The following is a 9913-nucleotide window of genomic DNA, read 5'->3' on the forward strand; positions in this document are numbered from 1 at the left end:
TACTCATAATCTACATAAGAACACGTGCCACAAAAGGCACAGTCTTGGAAGTCTTAACCAAAAATACAGTTGGTCACAAAACTGTGACTGTCTTTTCAAAGCCAGGACAGCAGGATCTTATCTGCGCAGGACTCCAGGACACAGTGGATTTGGAAGGAAGCAAAAAATCAATGCTCTGTAAAACAGTATTTCAAACTCATTCTTCGGAAAGTCTAGCATCAAAACATCTCTGGTGAAGAGATGCCAGCATATCCTGTTACATCTCAACACATGGTTTTATGACCCTATGTCAGATTTCAGTCCTTGTGATATTTCCTATTCTTGTTCCAACAGCTTGAAGCAACTCGACGTGTTCAGCGTGCCTAAGGATAAACTGCGAGTGACTTTGTGCACACATACAGAAGGGTCTTAAGAGCAAGCAACTGAGTACAGACCATGTTCTCTCAGCTCTTCTGCAGACACAGAATCTGAAGAATTATTAACATTACCTATGCATGATACAGCAGTATGTTGTACTGGAAAATCAAACAAGCATTTTAAATTATGCTGATCTCTCTGTATCTCATATGTATGCCTGGCTTCTTGGGAGACAAATATTTCTTTGCTCTACTTATATTGAATTCCTCATCTGTAAGAGCACTATCTGTTGTAATTAAGTGGAAAAGGATAAAAGGGCTTTCTCACATGCATTACAAGAATCCTGTTTCCACTGAAAAAAAGTTACATCAGAAAAAAACAAACAAACAACCTGCTAGGGGACATCCCCCACTCCCTAGGAAGTACACAAAGCATATATCTGCAGAATTTGAAAATATTGTCATAGGGTGTAATGTAAGGTGCCATATTACCAAAATTGCCATCCATCTTTACAGCCTGGCAGAACAAACTTCAGAGCATTGATACCTAATCCAGCAGCACCTCATTGACATTAAAAGACAAAAAACCATTGCAAAGAGAATGCCTAGCAGTTCAATCCAAAATCCAGACTGCTGAATAGGCATCTGCAATGAAGAATAACTCAAGGAGAACATCTTTCAATGTCACTGAATGGCTCCACGTGGGCCACGTAAGGAAAAAGGTGTAATTCATGCTGTCCTAGCTGCTATAACTTAAAAACACCCCAAGCAATAGACAGATCAAAAAGTCAGATGCTGTATTGTTAACAAACAAATCCCTAGATAACTGTGAAAACAAATTTAGATATTGAACAGAAATGTGAAGACAGGCATTGAGAAGACTGTAAACTGTGAACAAGTAATTCTAAACCCCAGACAACAGAAAATGGAAGGGCAGAGACTATCTAAGCATACTGAGATACGGCACAATACCACAAAGGCGTCTCAGTCCTCAAAAGTAAGGAAAACATTTATGTTTAGTTTTAAGTTTTTCTCCTGTATATTCAAATCTTGCCCTAAATAAGACACAAATGCTTGCCTAGGCAGCTGAAAGAAACTAAAAACATAGGTGCCCTGCCACGAATGGCTTTATACAATTGGGGTGGGAGAAAATCAAAAAGGGGGTAGGGGGACAGAGTATCCATCAACACATTACAGCCACATTAGATGACTGCATCCTTGAGAGGGAACAGTTTTTGCTGTTACTGTATGAGCACTGATTGAAATAAAGGAAGTTGTTTAGCAAACACAAAAAGGAGAAAAAATATCAGCTAAATATAGCCTGTCAGGTATACTACATATTTTATCATCATAAATAGAAGCATAGAGCTAAAGACAAATGTTCCAGGCAATCTAAAAGCTCATATGCTGAACTTGGTCAACAGGATTTTTCCTTAGAGGCAAAGGTTTTTAAGAAGAAATTTTTGTAATTGAATACATTAATAATTTAAACACATATTTTTACAATGTTTTATGAACTCTTCAATAAACAGCATATTGGATAAATACTTACTTTAATATTTATCACATACATTAAAAAAAAGAACCTTTCAAAAAATAAATTGCAAAAAGCTTAACAAATATATTGGTACCCATACAAATCAGATGTGCCTTGAAAAGTTACTGTGTCACTGGGCAAATAAACTATGGTGAAGTTCAATGTAAATAATATAATAAACTTAAGATGAACATTAGTAGATTATTGGAAGAGAATTCCTACTGCTCTTTTACAAAACCTTTTGTAAGAGCAACGCTTTGAAGAGTTTAATTCACAGCAAGTCAAAATTGGTATCCATAAGATATTCACAGCAAAGTTTCACAAGCTTCTAAAGAGTCTGTAGCATGCAGAATTAATAATGTCATGGTGATATTTATTGTTATTAACTGCCTCACAAAAAAATTCTCTAACATTACAGAAAATTATTCATCATACTATAAGATTAAGAAGCAAACACATAATGAAAGCACACTCCTAAAAAGCATTTACATTCAGAATATTACTACCACAAAGAAATTGAAGCAGCACAAACTTCATCAAGCTCTAGAATGACCAACAGATGAAGTATTTATTTTCACCATGGTATATATTCTGAAAATAAATTATGCATATTATGCTTATAAATATCTAATATTTGAAGGAACTAAATACAATCATTGATTTAGGAAAACTATGCTTTGCTAAAGAAATCACCATTTGTTTTAGGGAGGATATCTAAAGAGGACAGGTTAGCAAACATAAATGAAGAGGCAAAAAGCCTCAGAAAAAGATCATTCCTCATATAACATCTCATACTTAATTTTTTTTAACAAAAATGAAAAATAAATTTTAACTATACACATACACCCAGCCTGTTATTTCACAGTAGTTTTCTGCAACAGGCAAGTCTTCTGATTTGAAGACTTTTAGTCCAAAGTCTCCCAAAACAGTTACTGGGCTCATTGCATCTTAGGACTACATATCTTCTTTATTCCCCACCCTGAAAATGTGGCAGGGGAGGGAGAAAAGAGCAGGAAGAAACAATAATCGTGTGAGGGATTTAGTATATAATATTTGGGGGAGAAATCAGAATTAATTGTAACTGATTTAACAGGTTGTCAGAAAATCATCACCTTGAAATGATGCATTATGAGCTACATAACATGAATTTACATACGTATCATGACAAATGACCAAGAGAGATCACCAATTTTTAAGGCTGACAGATACTTCCTTGTAGAAGAGTAATTTTTTAGTTTAAGTTGCCAAAGGCTTTTCAAGATGACCCATTCTGTGCCAGGTGTCCATGTCAAAGCTGCTTCAATGTTTACATAGTATGCAAAAATATTTTTCCTCCTTCCAAGGAAAACTACATAAAAATACCCTACTGCCTCATTACAAAAGGTTATTTTTATTCAAAAAGTTTAATCAATGATATGCTTTAAGCTCTACATGCATCTTTTTAAGACAGAGCAAAATGCTTACTGTGACATACAGGTGATGCTTTTGTCAAACTCACTGTAATGTTACTGTTATAGATTTTGTTGTGATATGTTGCACCTGAGCCACCTACATATTCTGTCAGTACTTACTCCACTCCTGTAAAGCTTCTGGGAACTAAAGATCCACGGCTTCAGACTCACAGGATAACAGAACTTAGAAAGGACTTCCACATGTCTATCTCCTGCTCCAATCTCCTGCTCAAAGTCAGATATGAGATAAGAATGGGTTGCTCAGCATTCCTATTTGGTTCCTGAAAACCTCTAAGACAGAAGCTACACAGCTTCTCAGGGCAACCTCTTACAAGTTTCAATACCCCCATGGAAAGAATTTTTCCTTATACCCAGCCTGAACCTTCTGTGTTTCAATTTATAAACGCTGCCTCATGTCCTCTCCCCACACATCTCAGTAAAAGAGCTTGACTCCATCTTCTCAGTGATGTCCTTAAAAAAAAACAGTATGTTGTTGTTTGATCCCACTGACATCACCTTTTTTCTCCAGCTGAACAAATCTGTATCAGCCTCTCCTCACAGGATGAGTGTTCCAGCTCCCTAATCATCTTGGTAGTCCTCCACCACCTTCACTTCTATTTATCAGTGTCTTTCCTGTATTGAGAGTCCCAAAACTGGGCACAGCACTCTAGAAGCAGTCAAATGAGTACCAAGTAGAGAGACAACCACTTCCTTCCATCTGCTGGCTATGTTCCTTCTCATAGAGTCCAAGATGTTGCTGCCCTTCCTTTCTTTAGGCTGAGAGAGTCAGGGTTGTGGACAGCGAGAGGGAAAGGGAGGGGAAAAGGCTCCTGTGAAATCTTAAAGCATTTTCCAGTACCTGCAGGGAGTCTACATGACAGCTGGAGACAGACTTCTGACAAGGGCACGTAGTAATAAGGCAAGGTAGAATGGCCTTCAGCTGAAAGATGGAAAACTTAGATAGGATACTAAGGAAGAAATTCTTTACTGTCAAAGTGGTGGAACTCTGGACCAGGTTGCCCAGCGAGGCTGTGGATGTTCCATCCCTGAAAGTGTACAAGGCCAGGCTGGATGGGGCTCTGTGCAATCTGGTCTAGTGGAAGGTGTCCCTGCCCATGGCAGAGGGCTTGGACTTGGACAATCTTTTATGTCCCTTTTTATAGGATGTGACTGAGATAGAGTTCTTTTTTTTTCTCCTTTTCCATAGCAGCCCTCAGTGCTGTGCTTGACATTGGTAGCTGGGAACCATTCTATGATTTGGCAGGGGCATGCTGCTGCTGCTGATCCATGGTCAGAGTGCTGTCTGCCAAGACCCCAGGTTTCTCCAGCAGAGCTGCTTTCCAGCCTGTCAGTCCCCCATATCACTGCAAGGTGCTCCTCTTTCACCAGTGTAGGACTTTGCAGCTGTTCTTGAATAAAGCTCCAAATGGGCCTTGTGTTCACAGTGACAAAATCCTCCTGAATGGCAGCCCCATCATCAAGCATAGCAACTATTTCCCCCAAATTTGGTGTCATCTTCAAGTACAAGAACACACTTTGTCACTATTCAAGATAAATCCCAGCAGTACCCCTGCTGTTACCAACCTCCCTATATGACACATTAAGCACTTCTTTCTGAATCTATCCATCCATCCAACCAGTCTTTTTTTATATCTTCTAGTTCTCCAGCAATCTGTAATGTCCAAATGTGGATACAAGAATATCATTGGAGATTGAGTTGAAAATCTTGCTAAAGTCCAGGAAAATTAAATCCACTGCTCTTACCTCATCCAAACATTCAGTCAGCTTACCATAGAAGGAAATCTGCCTCGTCATGCATGATTTACCTTTGATAAATCCATGCTGATTGCTCCGATTCACTTCCTTCTTGTGACCAGAAATGTGTTCCAAGAAAATTCATGCCCCTATTTTCCCAGGGACAAAAGGAAACTACCGAGTTTGTAGCTCTTTGGGCTGTATTTTTGCCTTTTTTGGAGGGTGCAACATATGCATTTCTTCAGCCATTGGGAGGGTCTTCTGGTATCCCAGATGTTTCAAAGATGCTAGGGAAGGACCTCGCTGTGACATTGGCCAGCTCTATCAACACTCACAGGCACAGTCCTTTTGGCCCCATGCACTGGTAGGATTTGAGTGTCTCAATAATCCCCATCTGAATCCTCAGCCACTGCTGGCAGCTGCTCTCCTCAAACCCTTGCTACTAAGCACAGAGGCCTGGGAGACCTTGCTGGTGATAAGTCACTAAGCAACAGAAGGATCAGGGTACCCCAGCCTTATCTGCATCCACTGTCACTATGACACATCACATTCCAAAAGAAGCTCATATTTTACTTGTCCTGCTTTTCACTACTCAAGTACTAGAAGAAACTCTTCTTGCTGCCCTTGATCTCCCTCTTAAGCATCATCTCTAGGTAGCCATTGGCTCTCTTGATGTCTTCCCTACATACCAGGACAATTTTTCTAAATTTCTCCTTTGTAGCCTGTCCCAGCTGCTCCTGTTTGTATATTCCATTTTTGCACTGCAGCTCAGACAAGAGTTCCCCACAAAATCAAGCTCATCTCTTGACAGGCTTGCTTGCTTTCCTGACTATTAGGATGGATCACTGACATCTAAATTTATTCTCAGTGATACCACTGCTGTATCCAACAAGTATGAAAACTTAAGCTATCCATGTAAACAAAAGGGTGGAAAATAAAGGAACCAATAAAAATTGACTAAATAAAGAACTGCAACATGGAAAAAAGCTGATACAGTTCACACAATGAACACAATCTTGAGTTTGGGATACAGACCAAGTCTGAGACAGCTAGGAAGACAGGCAAGAAAGGAAAAAACAAATTCAGATAAGGGAAGCCAGTAAGAATGAAACACAAAATTGAAGAGGGAAAACTACCAAAGACAGAACTACAGGAGCCAGTGGAAATGCACAATACAGGGAGGAGAGATCCTTTTTATAACAGACAACTGGATGCAAAACTGAGGGTAGTGGGCAGAAACCTGAGACCAGCAGACAGGACTGTGAAAGGGTTAAAACAGTGAAAGAAACTTGGATAAACAATTTATTAGTTAGAACCTCTATGCACAGCAGTACTGGATGTCAGATAGGAAGCCCTTTAGCAAGAAACAAACTGTTTACTTGGGGAAAATAGAATTGTGATAAAAATTGTGATAAAATTTCAGGATAGGACAAAGAAGATTTGGACAGAGATATCACACAAGGAATAAGCAGAAAAATCAGCATCCAACAGAATATGTTCACTCCCAGAGCCTGGAATAGAGCCCAAGATTCCAGAGTTTCACCTCTACTTTCAAACTCTTCAAAATCACAAAAAACCATACACAGACAACATCAGTTAGAGTACAGCTCAATAACAAATTACTAGTATCACATTCCCAGCTAGTTCAAGTGGTACAAGTCTCATAGCAAAACTGAAAAATTTCAGCACTTTTAAAGACTTATATGCTATATGTGTATTACTCACATGTGCAATCCCACAGGACAGAGGGTTTCCTCCTATCCATCAGGTTTGCTGACTTTTTTTAATCTAGAATGTTGAACATTTTGGTTATGTGTAAAGAATTTCATGGAGTTTTAAACAGCTGGCTATCAAAAACCTAACCATTGGTTCAAAAAATATATATATTCACATCACAAAAAATAAAGGTTATTTGATCTTGTTCTCTGTACCCTTGTGCTCAAGGTACTCTTGCTGTGTTACTGAACAACGTGTTAGAAAAAAAATCAATAACAACATTATATTATATAAGGACCTTGCCATATGCACCACAAATGTTGGCAAGTGTGTTGTTAATAAGAAAGGTATTGTAGGAAAATTGAGGGAATTAATACTGTCCTGGAAATTTTTATTTTCTTCATCTTTCTTGCAGACAAATCATCTTTAAATAAAAAGAAAATATATCAGCAATCCCTACAAAATTTTAATGAACAATCCTCTCTTCACCAAAATTATGGACTTACTACCTTGGGGTTAACACTGCAACAGATCTAAGTATTTATACCTGCAGTCTAAGTCAACACACACCATACTACAAATCAAGCAATGAGGTCTTTTCTAGATATACATTCATGGATCCCTGTTAAGTGGTTTATTAAAAACAACAAAAAGAACCCAGGTTATTGTTAGTAAATTAGACCTTTATGGGAAAACATCTTAGAACATATAAATCATTAAAACACTGATAGATTATTTTGAAAAATCATATCATAAAGGTCCTAAATTCGATATTCAACACAAAGGAATACATAATATATCTCAGGAGATTTATGTGAAAATATTACTAGTGAAACTACATTTACAGGCCACATTACATGTTTTACAAGAATTTCTGATTCTGCCATTTCATGATGGCATGAATTCATGTGTAAGAGCTTGATCTTGCAACTTCAAAGTTCGTTGGATACAGTATATGTTGCACAATAGCAAAACACATACTCTTATTTCCCAAAAAAATCACACGTCACTTCACTTGCAGATTATTTTCATCATACAAGAGATGCATATTAATGCAATCATATATAGCATGCATCATCTATATTTGTTTTCCTTATTGTATTAAAAGCATATTCTATGACCAGACAACAAGCTTTAATTAAGTCACTTTTGCTTTGACACTAGCTCCCCCTCCAGACCAGTTTAAGATTATAGTATTGACTTTTTACTTTAATTCTGACTCTGCAACAAGATACAAATACTCAAATCCAAACCTTCTTCTTCTTTATCCATTGAAATGTCATTGAACAGACTGATCTGATAAACTATAAATAAAATTATCATTTTTTATTTTTAACTGCATACATCCAAGCCTGGGAAAATCATTTGGTTTAGAAAAGATCTGACAGATAAAGCACCTATTCCATACAGTCACACAAAGACAGAAATGGACCAAAAATAAAATTTTTACACTCTGAATGGTGTGCAATATTTTTAATACATAAGCATTCAATTATACAATCCAGTCTCTATTTGAAGTCTCAATAAAATGATCATAAACCACAGATGCAAAAACAAAGGGAAGCCCCTATGTGGTTTAGTACAACCTTTACTGATTCACTTAAGGTGAAATAGCTCCATTTCTACTCCTGCAAGTCTAACTAACATGTTTTTTCTTGTATTAGCTAGAACTCATATATTTATATATTAGCTAATGAAACTGCCAAAATTTTAAACAAATTAAGACAATTGACTAAAAGGGAAAGAAAGCTACAACTTCCAACTGACCTTATTTCCCAGTTGTCAAATGTCCTGGCAGCTACATCACTGAAGGAGTGAATTTGCCTGATTCTACACTCCAAGTTGATTCCTTCCTTTCTCTCATTCTTGAACTTTTTGTTCAGAAAATATCAGTAATTAATTACACTTCCAACTTTGAAAAATACTGTCTTATTACATGTAGTTGGGAAAGTATGCAAACTTTGCAATATGCTAGTGCGCCTGCTTAAGGTAGATATACATATAAAACCCTAACAAGCATCACTGATAATCTGGCAGTAAGCATACCTGCAGTAACCAGAGAAACAGACACTACTGGAAATACATCAAAGCAGAGCCACCAACTCCTCATAACTAGTTTTCTTTAATAATGAAAGGAATTGCAAGTCATCTGTAAAAGCACCCCAAGCACCAGCAGCACAGGCAAGCAGGCCACTTATTTGCTTTTGCAGTTCAGACTTTTCTGAAGTTTTTGATGACTCGCAGTGGAAAATTACTTGGAAAAATAAATAAGATTAATGCTATAAAATCAAGAAACCTTTTCATGCTCACTCTTTCTGAAGTGTTTGCTCCAGTAACTTTCAGGCCTAGACATTAAGATCCTGTACTTCAGGACAGAAAGAGTATGTACACATCTATACCACAACATACAATTTTCAGCTGATGTGTATGTTTCGGTATACAAACACACACACACAGAAGAGGAGGTGCCAAGTGCTAACACAAGATTGCAGATAAAGTACATGAATATTCTGAGCACAGGGCTGTTTGCCACATCCACGTACACACAGCATGTGCATCACAGCATACCATATGTGTGTTAAGGGCACAAGGACAGCAGGTACTGCCCCGAAGAAGTTACAGTCTTTCAACAAGCAATTTTACAGCTCACGTCTTTGCCCTTAGGCTTCTTGGTACAATCTGCACCACAGCACTATAGTTTCTGCCTCTTGTACCCTCAACCAGGAGCTTCTGAAAGCAGAGGGTCGCAGCCTGGTCTTTGCAGTGCACCAAGAACACAGTGCGCGCACTTGCACACACGTGTGAAAGTCCTGAGCACGCATCAGCACTAACTCGCCTAGGGGTAAACCGCCAGAGCCTTACCAGTAAGAGGATCTTCGACCAAAGCCAATTGTGCCGAAATACAGGGAAGGTCTCCGTGGGAAAAGCCCCAGGCACAACCGATGGCTCCGTACCCGTGTCAGGCAAGCCCTTCCTCAAGCTACCAGGCGGCCCTAAAGCGTGAGGTCCGTCCTCACAGCCCACGCTCCCCGTGTATTCCTCCCTGCCAAAAGCAGGCGTCCCCTCGGGCGGCCGCAGTTCCCGGGACAAGCAAAGTT

At 38.6% G+C, this 9913-nt stretch overlaps 1 protein-coding gene across 9 annotated transcripts in view; it reads right to left on the reverse strand.

Annotated features, from left to right (window-relative positions):
* FUT8 (fucosyltransferase 8) overlaps nucleotides 1-9913 on the reverse strand; it is a 97248-nt gene that overhangs the window by 86689 nt on the left and 646 nt on the right. For 2 of the 9 annotated variants that reach the window (XM_077784218.2, XM_085580256.1), the window contains exon 1: nucleotides 9678-9845. The exons of the other annotated variants lie outside the window; for them this stretch is intronic. The gene's annotated coding sequence lies outside the window, so the exon portion shown is untranslated. Of the gene's footprint in view, nucleotides 1-9677; nucleotides 9846-9913 lie in introns of those variants that run through there. 9 annotated transcript variants of the gene reach the window in all.

Source organism: Lonchura striata, chromosome 5 (assembly GCF_050655825.1).
Source record: "Lonchura striata isolate lonStrDom1 chromosome 5, ASM5065582v1, whole genome shotgun sequence".
NCBI classification, from domain to species: Eukaryota; Metazoa; Chordata; class Aves; order Passeriformes; family Estrildidae; genus Lonchura; species Lonchura striata.